The following is a 17,962-nucleotide window of genomic DNA, read 5'->3' on the forward strand; positions in this document are numbered from 1 at the left end:
CATCAATTTAATGTTGTTTATTTAGTAGTACTATGTCTCCCTTCTTATCTGCAGGTTTGACAATGAGGTTGGGGTTATTTTTAAGTTGATTAAGTGCTATTTTTTCAGTATGGGGGAGATTGGAGGGTTATTGGATATTCTCTTGGCAGAGTTTCTGTAGATCTTCTAACATTAATGCATAAAAAGTTTCTATAAAGTTCCCTTTTGAGGCTGTGGGATAAATTCTGGAACGTCCTTTTAATGAGGTAGAAATACATTTTTCCAACTGTATCTCCTGGTCATTTATTGGGACCATGGTTGTGTTCTCTTCTTGGGTGATAATTGGTCTAAGGTTTTATCAAGTTTTTTTGATGCCTTTTTAATGTTAGTTTTCATACAAAGGTGTTTAAATATGTGAATAGTTCACTTAATTGGGCTGTATTTGTTGGACAGAATGAGAGACCCTTATTTAGTAGACTCATTTCGTTTTGTTTTAGTATGTGATCATATATACACTAAAAATTTGATGATTGGGTCAGCAGCATTGGGCAATAACTCACACAGTTGCTCTTTTTTATATAAAAATACAAACACAGAATCTAACAATTTTAGAACATTTTATAATTTTTTGAGTTATGTTATTATTATTGCTATTATTAATATACTTATGTGTATGCAAGCATTTTAATTCCCTTTACATGCCTTAAAGCGATGGACATTGTAATTATATCGGTGGTCTTATAACGGTACACATTTTAATCAAATTAGGATGCAATTTTATGCGTACATACAGAAAATCCGACTCCTAGCCATTGCTTTCCATAGTGATGGTTGGGTGGTTGTCATGTCTCCCTTTTGCACCTGATCAAGTGATACGTTTACACTACATAATGAAGTTTTAGAGACACTTCGGATAAAAATACAAATCATTTTAGTGACAGTACTAAACAGTTTCATTGCACTCATGTATATGCAAGCATTTTAATTCCCTTTACATGCCTTAAAGCGATGGACATTGTAATCATATTGATGGCCTTATAACGGTACACATTTTAATCAAATTAGGATGCAATTTTATGCGTACATACAGAAAATCCAACTCCCAGCCATTGCTTTCCATAGTGATGGTTGGTTGGTTGTCATGTCTCCCTTTTGCACCTGATCAAGTGATACGTTTACATTACATAATGAAAATTTAGAGACACTTCGGATGAAAATAAAAATCATTTTCGTGACTGTACTACAGTACTAAACAGTTTAATTGCACCCATGTATATGCAAGCATTTTAATTCCCTTCACATGCCCTAAAGTGATTGGACATTGTAATCATATCAGTGGCCTTATACCAGGAAAACGTTTTAATCAAATTAGGATGCAATTTTATGCAGACACACAGAAAATCAAACTCCCAGCTATTGCTTTACATAGTGATGGTTGGTTGTCATGTCTCCCTTTTCCACCAGATGGAGCAAGTGTCCCTGATCAAGTGATAAGTTTACACTACATAATGAAGTTAGAGACACTCACCAATCAGCCAATCCGAGCGGCGAGTCACTTCTGACGTCAGCCGACCGGCAGGTCAGCTGACGCGCCTTCCTCCAACATAAAGGTCCTGTCTCCGTGCGCGACAGCGACCCTATGAGCAAGAGACAGCACCGTTCCCAGCGTGCTAGACTCCGGCGGAACGGATAAAGCCTGAGGACAGGGAACAAAGGCGGCTGCGGATATACCCTGCGTGTCCGCAGCCGCTATATTTGCATATGTTACAGAAACATATTGCAGGTATTTATATTGTTTTACTTAAGAGCATAAACATCTTATTGGGCAGAAAAAAAGATAAGATCTGTTGTTATGGTTGCTATCCGGTGGTTGCTATCAGGATCCCTATCAGGTGATTGTGGATTGAATTGAAGCATTTAATTGATTGTATAGGCTATCTTTCATAGATGACCCCAATAAGATACAACTACTTTAATGTGATTTTTCATGCACACTTGCATGTGTGGGTGCACACTTGTAATTATGTATGTGTATAATTGTCATCATTATCGCATATGGAGATGGGGTTACTAAATTATATTGTAACATACGGTATGTGCGCATATATATTGATGCGGCATTGAACTTGGGAGAATATGTGCAGAGCGCTGTTTTCCTGGGTCTAATATATACAGAGTACTACAAATCTTTTCTATAGGTACACTGACCTTTACCAAGCAAGGAAGACATACAGATGTTATGTCTAATAATGTATTTATTTCACTTTATGTCATATATGGCACAGTATATAAATTGATCACAAATTTTGGAGTTCATAATCTGTGGTAGTCCACCCTTGCCCCCCAACTTGTATCTGTTTTTACCTATGATCAATTTTGACTCTGCTGGCGCCTCTGTTTCCATTGCAATTGTTGTTATCCACCTGGTGGATGGGTGAAAACGCATTCTTTCCTTCTACAGAGAGTGACTTTTTAGCCTGAGTGGAGACAGGCCTAATATCCCCATATGCTTTAAAGGGACTCCGAGCAGTGCAGAAACTATGGAAAGATGCACATCATTTTAAAGCTCTCTTTCTCCTCTTTCCATTGATATATAAACCGCCGCCCTACGCCTTTTAGTTTTCGCTATTTTCGCAATTGAAATTGCAGCGGCCGCGATTTCAATCGCGAAAATAAAGAAAACTAAAAGGCGTAGAGTGACGGTTTAGGTGTCGCCAGAAAGAGGAGAAAGAGAGCTTTAAAATGATATCCATCTTTCCATAGTTACTTGTATTACACAGGACGACACTTTCCCCAGTGTCAGCAGCTCCATTCAGCAGAAAAAGTCAGCCTGTGTAATACAATGTAACTATGGAAAGATGGATATCATTTTAAAGCTCTCTTTCTCCTCTTTCTGGCGACACCTAAATCGTTGCCCTACGCCTTTTAGTTTTCTTTATTTTCGCGATTGAAATCGCGGCCGCGGCAATTTCAATCGCGAAAATAGCGAAAACTAAAAGGCGTAGGGCAGCGGTTTATATATCATTGGAAAGAGGAGAAAGAGAGCTTTAAAATGATATGCATCTTTCCATAGTTTCTGCACTGCTCGGAGTCCCTTTAAGTGGTTGCCTGAACCCGGCAACCCATACTTGTGAGTACATTCTTATTGCTGCTACCTTGGCATTCCTTTATCATCAATAATACACTATTGGGGATCTCAATTGTGTTTTTCCTTTCTTTTACATTATATGATTGTGTTTGCTGTTTAGTTGTAGGGACAGGAAACTTCAAAATGTTCTGCTTTGCTTTTGGGAGTACTTCTCTATGTCCCTTGTGCCACTGGATCCCCAGGAACTTTACTGTTTGTGCAGGTCCCTGCACTTTAGCTGGATTAATTTCCCAACCTTTACTCCTCATGTGCACAATTAATTTGTCTAGATGCTGTTCTACTTCTTCCTCACTGGACTCTTGAATCATTATATCATTATCAATGTAGTGTGAAATTTGTACATGAGAAGGTATTCCAGCACTATCCAAGTGTTCAGCCACAATTTTATGACAAACTGTGGGACTGTGTAACCATCCTGGGGCAGCCTGGTAAAAGTGTTTTGCCTAGAGATGGGCCGAAAGGTTCGCCGGCGAACGGTTCCCGGCGAACTTCGGTGGTTCGCGTTCGCCTCCCACAGGCGAACGTTTCCGGAAGTTCGGTTCGCCCCACAATGCACTATGAGGGTCAACTTTGACCCTCTACATCACAGTCAGCAGGCCCAGTGTAGCCAATTAGGCTACACTAGCCCCTGGAGCCCCACCCCCCTTATATAAGGCAGGCAGCGGCGGCCATTACGGCCACTCGTGTGCCTGCATTAGAGAGAGTAGGGCGAGCTGCTGTCTGTCTCTCATAGGGAAAGATTAGTTAGGCTTAGCTTTTCCTGGCTGCACACCTGTTCAGTGATCCTGCCACTGCATACCTGTTCTGTGAACCCACCCACCACTGCATACCTGTTCAGTGATCCTGCCACTGCATACCTGTTCTGTGAACCCACCCACCACTGCATACCTGTTCAGTGATCCTGCCACTGCATACCTGTTCTGTGAACCCACCACTGCATACCTGTTCTGTGAACCCACCACTGCATACCTGTTCTGTTCAGTGGACCCGCCACTGCATACCTGTTCTGTTCAGTGGACCCGCCACTGTATACCTGTTTAGTGAACCCGCCACTGCATACCTGTTCTGTTCAGTGAACCCGCCACTGTATACCTGTTCTGTTCAGTGAACCTGCCACTGCATACCTGTTCTGTTCAGTGAACCCGCCACTGTATACCTGTTTAGTGAACCCGCCACTGCATACCTGTTCTGTTCAGTGAACCCGCCACTGTATACCTGTTCTGTTCAGTGAACCCGCCACTGCATACCTGTTCTGTTCACTGAACCCGCCACTGTATACCTGTTCTGTTCAGTGAACCCGCCACTGCATACCTGTTCAGTGAACAGTTTGGTGTGTCAGTGTGAAGCAGTACCTTAATTACACTCCCTGTTTGATGTATACACATGCAAGATGTTTTAAAGCACTTTAGGCCTGTCATTTAGCATTCAATATGATTTCTGCCCTTAAAACGCTGCTTTGCGTCAAATCCAGATTTTTCCTGGGGACTTTTGGCGTGTATCCCACTCCGCCATGCCCCCCTCCAGGTGTTAGACCCCTTGAAACATCTTTTCCATCACTTTTGTGGCCAGCATAATTTTTTTTTTTTCAAAGTTCGCATCCCCATTGAAGTCTATTGCGGTTCGCGAACTTTAACGCGAACCGAACCTTCCGCGGAAGTTCGCCGGTTCGCGAACCTAAAATCGGAGGTTCGGCCCAAAACTTTTGCCGTCCCATCCAAGGAAAAGCAAATTGATCTTGAGCTCTCTCTTCTGTGGGTATTGTGAAGAAATCATTTGCAAGATCAATGACCGCATACCACGTGCCCGGATGTGTCTGAACATGTTCAACTATAGAGATGGTGTCCAGTACTGCAGCTGTCAATGGAGGAGTGTGTTTGTTTACCTCACGGTAATCAACCGTCAACCTCCATGAACCATCACTCTTCCTGACAGGCCAGACAGGATTATTCCAGGCAGTGCTGGTAGTTCTGAGAACTCCTGCTTCCATCAAATCTTTGATGGTGTCAATGATCTCAGCATGTCCCCCCGGAATACGGTACTGTTTCATAGCAGCCAACTTAGTTGAAAGAGGTATATGGACAGGATCCATTAATACCTTACCTACAGTGACTGGACAACATTGGATAGTGTTGGATCTATTGCCCAAAGAAAACGTACCTTGGTCCAGGTTCAATGTAAGACCTTTCAAAATATCAATACCCAAAATATACTCTTTAAATGGTACAATAAGAACAGAGTATTTTCTCACCGGTAAATTGCCTATTTTAAGAGGGAGCATTACCTGTGTTCCCACAGTTACCCCCCCCCCCCCCCCCAAACCAGCTATCCTCACTGACGGCCCTCTAACTCTTTTTGGATTCCCATAAATCAAAGTAGCCACTGCCCCAGTGTCCACCACTGCAGGTGTTACTTGGACATTACCCCTCCCCCAATGTATTTCCAAATTTACATAGGGCCTGTTATCACTTTGAGAAGGGCCAGGGGCTTGGCTTGCTACCTATGGGGAAGCTGGAGGGGTGGAAGGCTCCTTGATCTTAGTAGCCACCATTGCTGCTAACTCCTCCCAAGGATATATTTTGGAAAACTCCTCCCTCCCAGGCATTTTGTTTCTTGTACCTTCTCAGCACCCTTGTGCTCCTTCAGTTGTTGTGACTGCACAGAAGCCTTTTTCCCTGACAAAACTTTTTGTTTGTACATTTTCCAAAGTGTGGCGGTATCTTGACCATCTATTTTTTCCCCTCTCAACACCTGTTTTCAGGAAAACATCAGTTTTCTAGATACCCCATCTCCTGGATTCTTGTTACCTGTATTCCCTTTCTTCTCAGTATTTTGTTTAGGGGTAAAATTCTTTCCCCCTTCATTCCAGTCTCCCAGATCAGCTAACTCCTCAATCTTAGCAATCACAGTTTCCAAACTTGTTAGCTCTTGGAAAGGGAAAAGTAAAGTCATAATTACTGACTTGTATGCAGGAGGAGCATTTTTAATGATCCTATTTCTAGCTATAGGAGTCATCATCATTTCTGTGATTTTATCTGTCTCATCAATTGTAATAGCGTATATCATAGCCTCCACTTTACACCGACCAATTGCTTCTCGTAATGTAAAGCAAGGTTTATCAGTATAGGGTATCTCTCCTGCCTGATCACTATATTTTTCCCTAAAACCATATCCCAGCATTGCCGATATTGTACCTTGCATTGTAGGATTTGCTGTGAAATACTCTTTAATTCTGGTCCAGACAGTATTATCATTACATAAAGTCTGAAAGTAACACATTATCTCGTCTATCAAGATACCAGTTGCACCTGATTCTACCAACCGTACCAACCATGCCATAGGAGCCTCTCCAGGACGCTGTGTAAACAACTTCAATATTTCCGCAATTTCACCTTGAGTATAGTCTTGCTGTATTGTTTGATATGTTTCTTGGGCGTTCATCCCCTCCCTTACAGTGGTTTTCTTCCTTCTTGTAATGGGGAAACTGTTTCAGATGTGCATTAAAAGGTAGATCTATCTCAGGGTCAGGAAAGGAGGGACCCTCTGGCAGTCTTCGGTATCAGACTCATCAGTGTCTGAGTCTCAGACATCACCATCCCATCTATCAGGGTCCCACTCCACTGTGGCAGCTGCTATAATTTTATGGACTTTATCTTTGTCCACCCTGCCCCTCCTTTTCTTGTACTTCTTTTTTGCAAGTGAGACAGCAGTTGCTTCAGCCACATGTTGATATTGATCACATTTGTGTTTTAGCAAATGCTGTCCACACTGCATCATTACCAGTGGCGGCTCCAGCTTTAGATTTTTGGGGGGGCTGAAAAGGGGCATAATGGCTGTCAGGCGGGGCTCATGAGCGAAATTAGCGGCGCGTGCAGCGGCGAACAATGGAAGTGGCCATGACATCATGTGGGTGGGGCTAACTGTAACGTAGTTATACCACCTAATGTAGTTACATTAAAAAAATGAAGTAAATGCACGTAATGACAGACAGCGTTTCCCCGGTAAATGCACGTAATGACAGACAGTGTTTCCCTAGTGAATGCACGTAATGACAGACAGCGTTTCCCTAGTGAATGCACGTAATGACAAACAGCGTTTCGCTAGTGAATGCACGTAATGACAGACAGCGTTTCCCTAGTGAATGCACGTAATGACAGACAGCGTTTCCCTAGTGAATGCACGTAATGGCTTTCACGGTTTGACCATGCCTCTGCCTCCTGACCACAGGCGCATCCGGAAGCTGATAAGCTTGCTGGCCTAGGCTATGTGTCCCCAGCTCCTTCCGTACTCCCTGGTGCAGGAGGGTAGTGATATGCGCATGCTACTCCAGTTTGGGATACCAGACGGCTAAAATCTGAGTCGAATTTTGGAATTGGGCATCAAGTCTGGATCACGATCACAGCATATCTGGATTTTGACACTGCCGTGATCTGATTTACTCGCATCCGTGATTGGGGGTATCCGTGCACCACTGGTGACCATCCTTTGTATTAAATGCTGTTTTCCATTCGTCCCCTCATGGACTGTAATGAGATTATAAGCTCCTCTTGGATCTAATTTGGTGAAAATCTTAGCCCTTACCAACTGAGCAAATAAATCCTCAATAAGAGGTAATGGATATTGATTTTTCACTATAATTTTGTTTATATTAATTACCACGATAATCAATACAAGGTCTGAGACCACCATCTTTTTTCTCCACAAAAAAGAATTCAGCCGCAGCAGGCGAAGAAGAAGGCGTGATGGACCTCTTCTCCAAGTTTTCCTAAATATACTCTCTCATGGCCTTGTCTTCAGGTCCAGTGAGATTATATTAACGGCCACGGGGATGCATAGTAACAGAATGGAGATTAATGACATTATCAAGGGGTCTGTGGGGCGGAAGTTTGTCAGCAGTTTGACATGGCCTTGTTGTCTGTCATCCATTAAAACCATGGAGAGAGAGCAGTCCTATCCATCCTCAAGCTCTCCCCCTCACCCCTTCTAGACCCTTATCAGTTTGTCTACAGGGCAAACAGGTCCACTGATGACGCCATAAATACCTGCCTGGAGCTTGTCTACGACCACCTTGATAGACCAGATGCATTTGCCAGAATTCTACTCCTGGACTTTAGCTCAGCTTTTAATACTATCTGCTAAAGCATTCTCCAGGAGGATCTAGACAAACTTGAAGTCCATCCCACTCTACGCCTTTGGATCACAAACCTTCTCTCCAACAGGTCTCAAGTCGTCAAACTGGGTCACATCCACTCACAGGCAATGATCACCAATATGTGTGCACCTCAAGGCTGTGTCTTGTCCCCTCTGCTGTTCTCTCTATACACGAACAAGTGCAGATCCACGGCTAACTCTGTTAAGGTCATCAAGTTTGTCGACGACACCACCATTGTTGGCCTCATCACTAAAGACAACGTCCGGGAGTACAGCCAAAAGGTGGAGAGAATCTGCCAGTGGTGTAAGGAGAACATGCTGGTGCTTAATACTGCCAAAACTGTTGAGCTGATCATCGACTTCAAGAAGTCTGCTGCTCATCCTGCTCCAATCTACATCGATGGCACTGAGGTGGCTAGGGTACCCTGCTCCCATCTCCTAGGCATTACCATCTCCAGGGATCTCTGCTGGAAGCCTAACATCACTGCCATCCAGCAGAAAGCCCAGCAGAGACTCTTCTTCCTCCGCCAGCTGAGGAAGTTTGGCATGGCCCAAGAGATTGACAAGCTTTTATCAACAGGCATAAACTACAGAGGGTGATCAGGTCAGAGGAGAGGATCATTGGGAGACCTCTCCCCCATTTGACCACCTATATAACACAAGACTGCCCTCTAGGGCGTTGAGGATTGCCAATGATCGCTCTCACCCAGGCCACCGCTACTTCAGCCTGCTTCCCTTAGCCTGGAGTTTTCGGGCCATCTCCTCCAGGACTGCTAGACACAGCAACTCTTTCTTTCCCTCGGTGGTCAGCCTCTTAAACTCCCTCCACATACTTCCATCAGAGAACCCCACTAATAGCCAAGGCCAGGACTGTGGCATGGCCATCCAGACAGCTGGCCCGAATCACTCTGGACTAATCAAACTAAACTAAACCATTGGTCCCATTTCATGTCACAATTTCTGGAACTGCTCTGTGCATAATAGACTGGTAGGCCAAAAGCTAACGACCAAGAATTCCCTTGAAGTAGGAATAACAAGGGCTACTCGTCGGGATTCAAATCCTGACATTATGGGACATACCCAGAAGTACAGACAACAGGTATTCTTGAAATTATCAAAGTCTTTCCTTTTACCAGAACATTTTTCTGTAAGAGGTAATTTAGGCTCTACATATCTATCAGGGGGCAACAGTCATGCGGATGCACTAGAGGTACTATCAAATCAGTCTGACTGGCTCCCTGGGGTTGCTGCGATGTCATGAATTGGGTGAGCTGATTAACAGCTCCTGTTAACAGCATAACTTGATGACGTTGCTCTGCCATGATAATGATTTCTTTTATGGCCTGTTATAATATCAGGCTTGGCAAACTATTTCCAACTGATCAGTTCCTATGTCCCAATCTTCACCCTGTGTGGCGCATCTCTGCTTGAATGGGAGGTGAGGATGTAACACCTGCCCGACTTCGGTTACACCAAGGTCTTTAAAGGTGAAAGGTATAGGAGCTGAGCCTAGAGTAGACAATAGCCTACCAGAACCAATTTAGCTAACGGGCAAAGGCTGAAATGCACAAGCAGACTTTCATATCAGGCATCCTCCAATCAGTGGCCGGCCACACGCACACACACCCAACAGTAATCATAAGTCGAAGACGTCGCATTGCTCCCCGCAGGAACGGACTTGCTCATTCTATGATAAAGTAGCAACCCTAGTGATTTAAAAATCATTAGCGATTTGCGATTCAGCTGTGCAGTAGAAAAGACCCTCACGCCGTGTGCAGAAGCGCGGTACAGCACAACACATCATTCATACTGTAAGTGCAATTCTTGCTGTATTTTGATTGTGTTATATCACAGACCTGTGTGTAGAGTGATCCAGTTCTTCCTCACTGGCAGGGTCTTTTCTTTGTATTGTTTAAAACTGTGAAAACATTTTGACAGGCAGAGGCAGGCCACACTGCAGGGGTCATGCCGTTGCATTCCTGTAGTCCTAGAATGATGCCCAGTGTTCAGGGTCCACGTACCCTGAACTCCCAAAATGCTGAGGAAGTACTGTACTTGACTGGCTTACACAGCAAACCTCATCTTCTTCCGCTTCCTCACGGAACCTTGACGCACCATCCTCCTCTTGCTCTGATTCGGGCACCCCAGGAGTTACCACTCACCCCACTACTAGCTACTATCACTTCACTTGATGTGTCAGAAGAGTTATTCATGCATCAGTTTGAGGACATTAGTGATGCGCAAGCATTATTGCCAGAAGATGCAGCAGATAAGGATGTTACACCACCTGATATGTCTTAGTCAGGCGTCATTACACACATGGACGTAAGGTGTCATGATGATGATGTACCCACTGCTGGTGCCTATTGTGAGCTGTCCGAATCAAGTGAAGCAGCTGATGATGACTATGTGTCCATGGATGTGATATGGGTGCCCGCAAGAAGAGATGAAGAACATGAGGAGAGTTCAGATGGGGAGACAGAGAAGAGGAAGAGATGAGTTGTAAGCGGGGGGATCAACATAAGGAGCTAGTGGCACTGCCACACAGCATGCATAGGCACCTAGGGTCAGCCAGCCAACACACCCGCCAACTTCTACTGTTACTACTACTACCACCACAACCAAAAAGCCGTCATCCCAAAGCTCACCAGTGTGGCAATTTATTTTGTGTGTCCGCCTCGGTATAAGCCGCGACAGCGAAGCCATTTGCAACCTGTGTGAGTCGTGGGAAGTCCATATCCACATAGGCACAACTGTTTTGATAAGGCACCTGAGCTCCAAACACCCAGGCCAATGGGAGCAACACTTGAGGAGAAGCAGCACCCAAAGTCGAAGCCACCTTCCTTCTGGTCCAGCTTCTTCAGCCAGGTCACCCTCTGCTGTCCTTATCCCTTCGCAGCCACCCTCCATTCCGCCTCTCACCTTGAGCAGTTCCTCCTCATCTGTCCACAATCAGGTTTCTGTCAAGGAAATTTTTGAGTATAAGAAGCCGAAGTCTCCGAGTCATCCACTTGCCCGGCGTCTGACAGCCGGCTTGTCAGAACCGTTAGCCTGCCAGCTGTTACCATATAAGCTGGTGGACTCTGAGGCCTTTAAAAAATTTGTTGAGATTGGGATTGCCTTTCTGGAAAAATAAGTTCTGCCGGGTACCTTCCAATCCCAAACCTGTACCAAGTGGAAAGCTGCATGCGGAAATGCTTAAAACAGCTGACTTTACCGAACACTCAGCAAGTTCGGCATTCATAAAGCCTCTTTCTGCATTAAAAAATGGCACTATCGAGCAGAGTGATAAATCACTGCCTTGTTTGGTGATTATCGGAACAAATGTAACAAAATGTAAATTCATAAAGAATACCGCAAGCGGTATGAGGACGGGAAATACCGCTCCCTCTGATGTGGCGATACCAATGTAAAGTTAATGGAGACACAGACCTCCCAGGCAGCTGCAGTAGAGCGGAACACAGAGAAATGTATCAACTCTGCAGCTTCCTGTGTCTCCGCAAGCCTACCGCCAGCCTAGTTCGGGAAATCTCCGCAGTGCTATCGCACCTGAACACTTTTTTATGAATGCCCACCCAGAAGTCTAAAATACCGGCAGTGGTGTTTTCCCGCATTGATTCTCCTTACCGACAGCTCGTTTATGAATGATACCCAATGTGGGCTGCACGACCGCTGTCTGGAACCTAAGCCTAATGTTAATTGACAGCCATTTTTTTTTGGGGGGGGGGGGGATTTTAAGTCCCCACATCATCAATTAGTGTTCCCCTTTACAAATTAATGATGCTACATGCCTCATATACCCTAGAAAAAACGTTTTTAAAGCGAATTTGCCCGGATATCCCAGATCCAAATCAGATCCGGATTTTGAAAAGGGGTATCCGAGCAGCACTGTACTTCAGCCACTACCTGCTATCTTGCCATCATCTGGATTGCCTCAGCCTATGGGCCTCAGGTGACTATTCAGTATACTGTGCTTGCATTGCTCATTGCTGTGTTTGGTGATTGCTGTCTGCCAGTTTGTATGCTACATCTGCCTGCAGAGTATTGTAGTTTGTATTAGGCAGGAGTTTCCGCAGGCGTTAGGGCTGGGTTAAAGGTCAGTCATATGGGCATACAGCCTGACTCCTAGCAGGTGACCAGACAAGCCTGACAATCTTATTATACAATGCTTTGTGTGTAAGTATCCAGGCTTACAGGAGGTCCTCAAGCAGTCCAGGAAGGTGTGTGGCCCTTTCAGGCGTTCCTGCACAGCCATGGTGCGCTTTGCAGATGTTCAGCAGGGAAAGAACCTGCCAGTGAGACACTTGATTTGCGACAGCCCGACTCGCTGGAACTCCGTGCTCCTCATGTTCGAATGCCTGCTCCAACAAGAAAAAGCCATCAATGAATATCTGTACGACACTGCAGAGCAGGGGATTTTTTGCAGCGTTACTGGACGCTCATGTGCAATGCCTGCAGGCGTCCTTTAGTGGAGGTGACAAACCTGGTGAGTTGCACCAAAGGCACCATCAGCGACCCCCTCCCATATGCTTTCTTCCTGGACCGTTCCTTGCGAAGAGTGCTGGATCAGGCCATAGATGAGCATGACCAGGAAGAAGAGGATCACCACCAGAGCCAGCCTTGTCATCGTCACCTGCTGTACCTGCGGCAACGCAGAGAAAGAGGAGTCTGAGAAAGAAGAGTCATAGGAGGAAGGTGGCTTTGAGGAGGTGGAAGACCAACTGCAGCAGGCGTCCCAGGGGGCTTGTAGTCACCTTTCAGGGACCCTTGGTGTTGTACGTGGCGGGGGGAGGATCAGACCTTTAATGATGTCAGTGAGGATGAGAAATGGGACATGGCTACCTCGGCATCCAACCTTGTGCAAATGGGGTCTTTCATGGTGTCCTCCCTGTTGAGGAACCCCCGTATAAAAAGGCTCAAGGACAAGGACCTGTACTAGTTGGCAACGCTATTAGACCCTCGGTATAAGCACAAAGTGACGAAAATGTTAGCAAACTGCTAGAGATTGAAAAGGATGCAGTAGCTGCACACAGTAAAGATCACCGGATGAAATCCGAAAATGTTTTATTCAGATTTCATTCAGGTAATTAAAGCACCTGTGCGGGTGGGCAAGGGGGGGGGGGTTAAACTTACCCAGCAGGAGTCTTCTTCAATCTGTCCCACGGCGCCTCCCACGCTGCGTTCCAAGCCGTGGTCACATGATTACAAACACTTCCTCCTTCTGGGTTGGAGGAAGTGCATGTAGTCACGTGACGTGCTTGGAAAGCAGTGTGGGAGGCGCTGTGTGACAGATTAAAGAAGACGCCTGCTGGGTAAGTTTAACCCCCCCCCCCCTCGCCCACCGGCACAGGTTCTTTAATTACCTGGAAAAATCAGAATAAAACCTATTCGGATTTCATCCGGTGATCACTGGTTGCACAGCCTGAAAAGTATGCTGTACACTGCATTTAAGGGTAATGTCACAGCACGAGAATCTAACAGGGGAAGAGGTGCCAGTAATCCTCCTCCTCCCACGGCCATGTCAACAAGGACAAGATACTGTTCCGATGTTTTGGTGATCTCGGAAATGCAGTTGTTTTAGTATGACGCATCGCCACAGCCCTTCGAGATCCACCCTCAGAGAACGCCTCGACCGACAGGTAGCAGACTACTTTGCCTTAACTGTGGATATCAAAACTCTGAGGAGCGAAGAACCCCTGGACTATTGGATGTGCAGGCTTGACCTGTGGCCAGAGCTATCCCAATTTGCTCATAATCCAGCACAGCGTGTCTTCCGTCAGAGACCCCGCCTTACTAGTTTCGTCACTGCTGGTTCATCAGAGCCTCTGAGGAGACAGCAGTGACGAAACTAGTAAGGTGTGACAAAACTAGTAAGGCGGGGCCTGTGGCGGAAGCGTGCACTGGGAGATACACTGTGCTGGATTATGAGCTCGTTCTGGGACCATTGGATTTATGATATGCGCATTGTTTTATCCGAATTGTGAGTGCACTCTGATGTTTTAATCTTTATTAGATACAATATTATGCTATGTTAAGTGTTTGGTTTTAGATTGAAGATCTACGTATGGCTGTCTAGCATGGTGTTTTTCTACCAACAAGTGCAATCTGCTGGTCTCTCCTTGTGTTCAGTGCTGCCATCCAGTGAGCGTATAACAGTGTCATCTTTATGCTGGTACTTGTAAAAACAAAACAGAAGACACCAAGAGCCCAATAGTGCAATACTGTCTGGTAAGCTCAATATATAATGTAATGTCAAAGGTTCTTATACTCACAAAGGTGGGTTACCATCAGGTAACCACTTGAAAGGCAGGTGGGGAGTATTAGTACCTGACCCCACTCAGGTATAAAAGTCGCTCTCTGTAGATAGGAAAATGGGGAAAGAACCCCTCCACCAGGGGTGGACTTAATCGTGCTGTAATATGTACGAACAGAGGCGCCAAGCAGAGTAAAACAATGTTCTAAAAATGATATAAAACTGGTTCAGGTCCATAAAGCGTGTGAGCACTCTCAGAGGCGCTCACACGCTTTATGGACCTGAACCAGTTTTATTTGCTCCTGTACTGCCTGATGAAGCGGGACTGTTGACCGCGAAACGCATTGCGATTTTATGGAGCTGTGAATAAATTGTATATTTTTTTACTCTGCATTTGAGTATATGTCCACTACCAGAGGGAGGTAAGTCCACCTCGACTTCCCTCTTTTTATCATTTTTAGAACATTGTTTTACTCTGCTTGGCGCCTCTGTTCGTACATATTACAGAACATCTTTATGCTGGTGATGGGCTTACGATGTTATGACACCTATACACGTGTGGAGTTGAATTTTGAGCACTCTATCTGCAGTTAATGCTGGATTACGCTATGTCCACTTGTTTTATTTTGAGTTTCAGATCCTACGCAAAGATTACTATGAGATACTCCTGACATGCTGTTTATGCTGATCTGTAAATTCATCAGCCATCCCATTCGGTGAGAGTATTTAGTGTGGCCTTTGTTTTCTTTGCATGCAAGAACCAAGTTGGAGATGCAGTAATAGACTTGGACTATTATCTGAAAGGAGTGGTTACTATTAACTTCAGGCTACGGCCTAGTCAGATATCCGATGCTTTAGACTACTTAAGTTCCTGGCGCTAGGACATAAAATGGTTAACAGAATACACACAGACACAAGATGTGAGCACACAATATTCTAGTTCTTTACTTCAATCCCTTCCTTATATCCTACTGAATACAGGATTTGCTCATGCGCAGTATATCATCGAATGTCACCATAATTACAGAAAGTCATGTGATTTACAAGAAATAACACAGTTCAATGATCACGGGGAATATATGTTATTTATGACCATACAGGTGTCCTTGTTGGGGACACTTAAGGGATTTGCCCAGCAAGAAGAATTTGACTATTCTTGGTTTCATACAGCCAGTCTTTCCTGCACAGATGTGAGAGGTGTGAGGCTGGTTGTTCTGACACTCTAATATCACACTGATCAGATACATGTATATTTGTATATGAAATTGATCTATATACTAATATATATATATATATATATATATATATATATATATATATATATATATATATATATATATATATATATATATATAGTGGAGGAAATAATTATTTGACCCCTCACTGATTTTGTAAGTTTGTCCAATGCCAAAGAAATGAAAAGTCTCAGGACAGTATCATTTCAATGGTAGGTTTATTTTAACAGTGGCAGATAGCACATCAAAAGGAAAATCGAAAAAATAACCTTAAATAAAAGATAGCAACTGATTTGCATTTCATTGAGTGAAATAAGTTTTTGAACCCTTTAACAATAAAAGACTTAATACTTAGTGGAAAAACCCTTGTTTGCAAGCACAGAGGTCAAACGTTTCTTGTAATTGATGACCAAGTTTGCACACATTTTAGGAGGAATGTTGGTCCACTCCTCTTTGCAGATCATCTCTAAATCCCTAAGGTTTCGAGGCTGTCTCTGTGCAACTCTGAGCTCGAGCTCCCTCCATAGGTTTTCTATTGGATTAAGGTCCGGAGACTGACTAGGCCACTCCATGACCTTAATGTGCTTCTTCTTGAGCCACTCCTTTGTTGCCTTTGCTGTATGTTTTGGGTCATTGTCGTGCTGGAACACCCATCCACGACCCATTTTCAGTTTCCTGGCAGAGGGAAGGAGGTTGTCGTTCAGGATTTCACGATACATGGCTCCGTCCATTTTCCCGTTAATGCGAATAAGTTGTCCTGTGCCCTTAGCAGAAAAACACCCCCAAAGCAAAATGTTTCCACCCCCATGCTTGACGGTGGGGACGGTGTTTTGGGGGTCATAGGCAGCATTTTTCTTCCTCCAAGCACAGCGAGTTGAGTAAATGCCAAAGAGCTCTATTTTGGTCTCATCAGACCACAGCACCTTCTCCCAGTCACTCACAGAATCATTCAGGTGTTCATTGGCAAACTTCAGACGGGCCTGCACATGTGCCTTCTTGAGCAGGGGGACCTTGCGAACCCTGCAGGATTTTATTCCATTTCGGTGTAATGTGTTTCCAATGGTTTTCTTGGTGACTGTGGTCCCTGCTAATTTGAGGTCATTCACTAACTACTCCCGTGTAGTTCTAGGATGCTTTTTCACCTTTCTCAGAACCAGTGACACCCCACGAGGTGAGATCTTGCGTGGAGCCCCAGAGCGAGGTCGATTGATGGTCATTTTGTGCTCCTTCCATTTTCGAACAATTGCACCAACAGTTGTCACCTTTTCTCCCAGCTTCTTGCTAATGGTTTTGTAGCCCATTCCAGCCTTGTGCAGGTCTACAATTTTGTCTCTGACATCCTTGGACAGCTCTTTGTTCTTTCCCATGTTGGAGAGTTTGGAGTCTGCTTGATTGATTGATTGATTGATTCTGTGGACAGGTGTCTTTTATACAGGTGACTAGTTAAGACAGGTGTCCTTAATGAGGGTGACTAATTGAGTAGAAGTGTCTAACCACTCTGTGGGAGCCAGAACTCTTAATGGTTGGTAGGGGTTCAAAAACTTATTTCACTCAATAAAATGCAAATCAGTTGCTATCTTTTATTTAAGGTTATTTTTTAAATTTTCCTTTTGATGTGCTATCTGCCACTGTTAAAATAAACCTACCATTGAAATGATACTGTTCTGAGACTTTTCATTTCTTTGTCTTTGGACAAACTTACAAAATCAGTGAGGGGTCAAATAATTATTTCCTCCACTGTATATAAATATATATATATATACACATATATATACATATATACCCACATATCCTTTCATTATCTGTGTTGGTTACCCTGAGCACCCTCCTCTTCTGGTTTTATTTTGAGCACCTGCACAGACTTATACTAGAGAGACTACAGAAAGATTGCCGCAGCAGAAAGGACAAACATTTATGTCCTGAGGCAGTCAACTATTGACAATGCTCTTTGCGGTTGTTTGCGGTGCATGAAATGGTGGAGTCAATGTGAAGCGCCCTAGCCCTTATACTACCTGATCATACACATGATGCAGGTTTTTACATTTTTGTATGTAAACCAGTACCATCCATCATGTGCAGAACCAAGTCACTGCATCTCTCGTCGTCAGTCAGTGTCACTGCGGCTGCAAAATAAATATTTTTTTTCTAAAAAACAATACTTTTTTATTTTGTAAAATGTACAGTGGGAATGCGAAAATT

Source organism: Hyperolius riggenbachi, chromosome 8 (assembly GCF_040937935.1).
Source record: "Hyperolius riggenbachi isolate aHypRig1 chromosome 8, aHypRig1.pri, whole genome shotgun sequence".
Lineage (NCBI taxonomy): Eukaryota > Metazoa > Chordata > Amphibia > Anura > Hyperoliidae > Hyperolius > Hyperolius riggenbachi.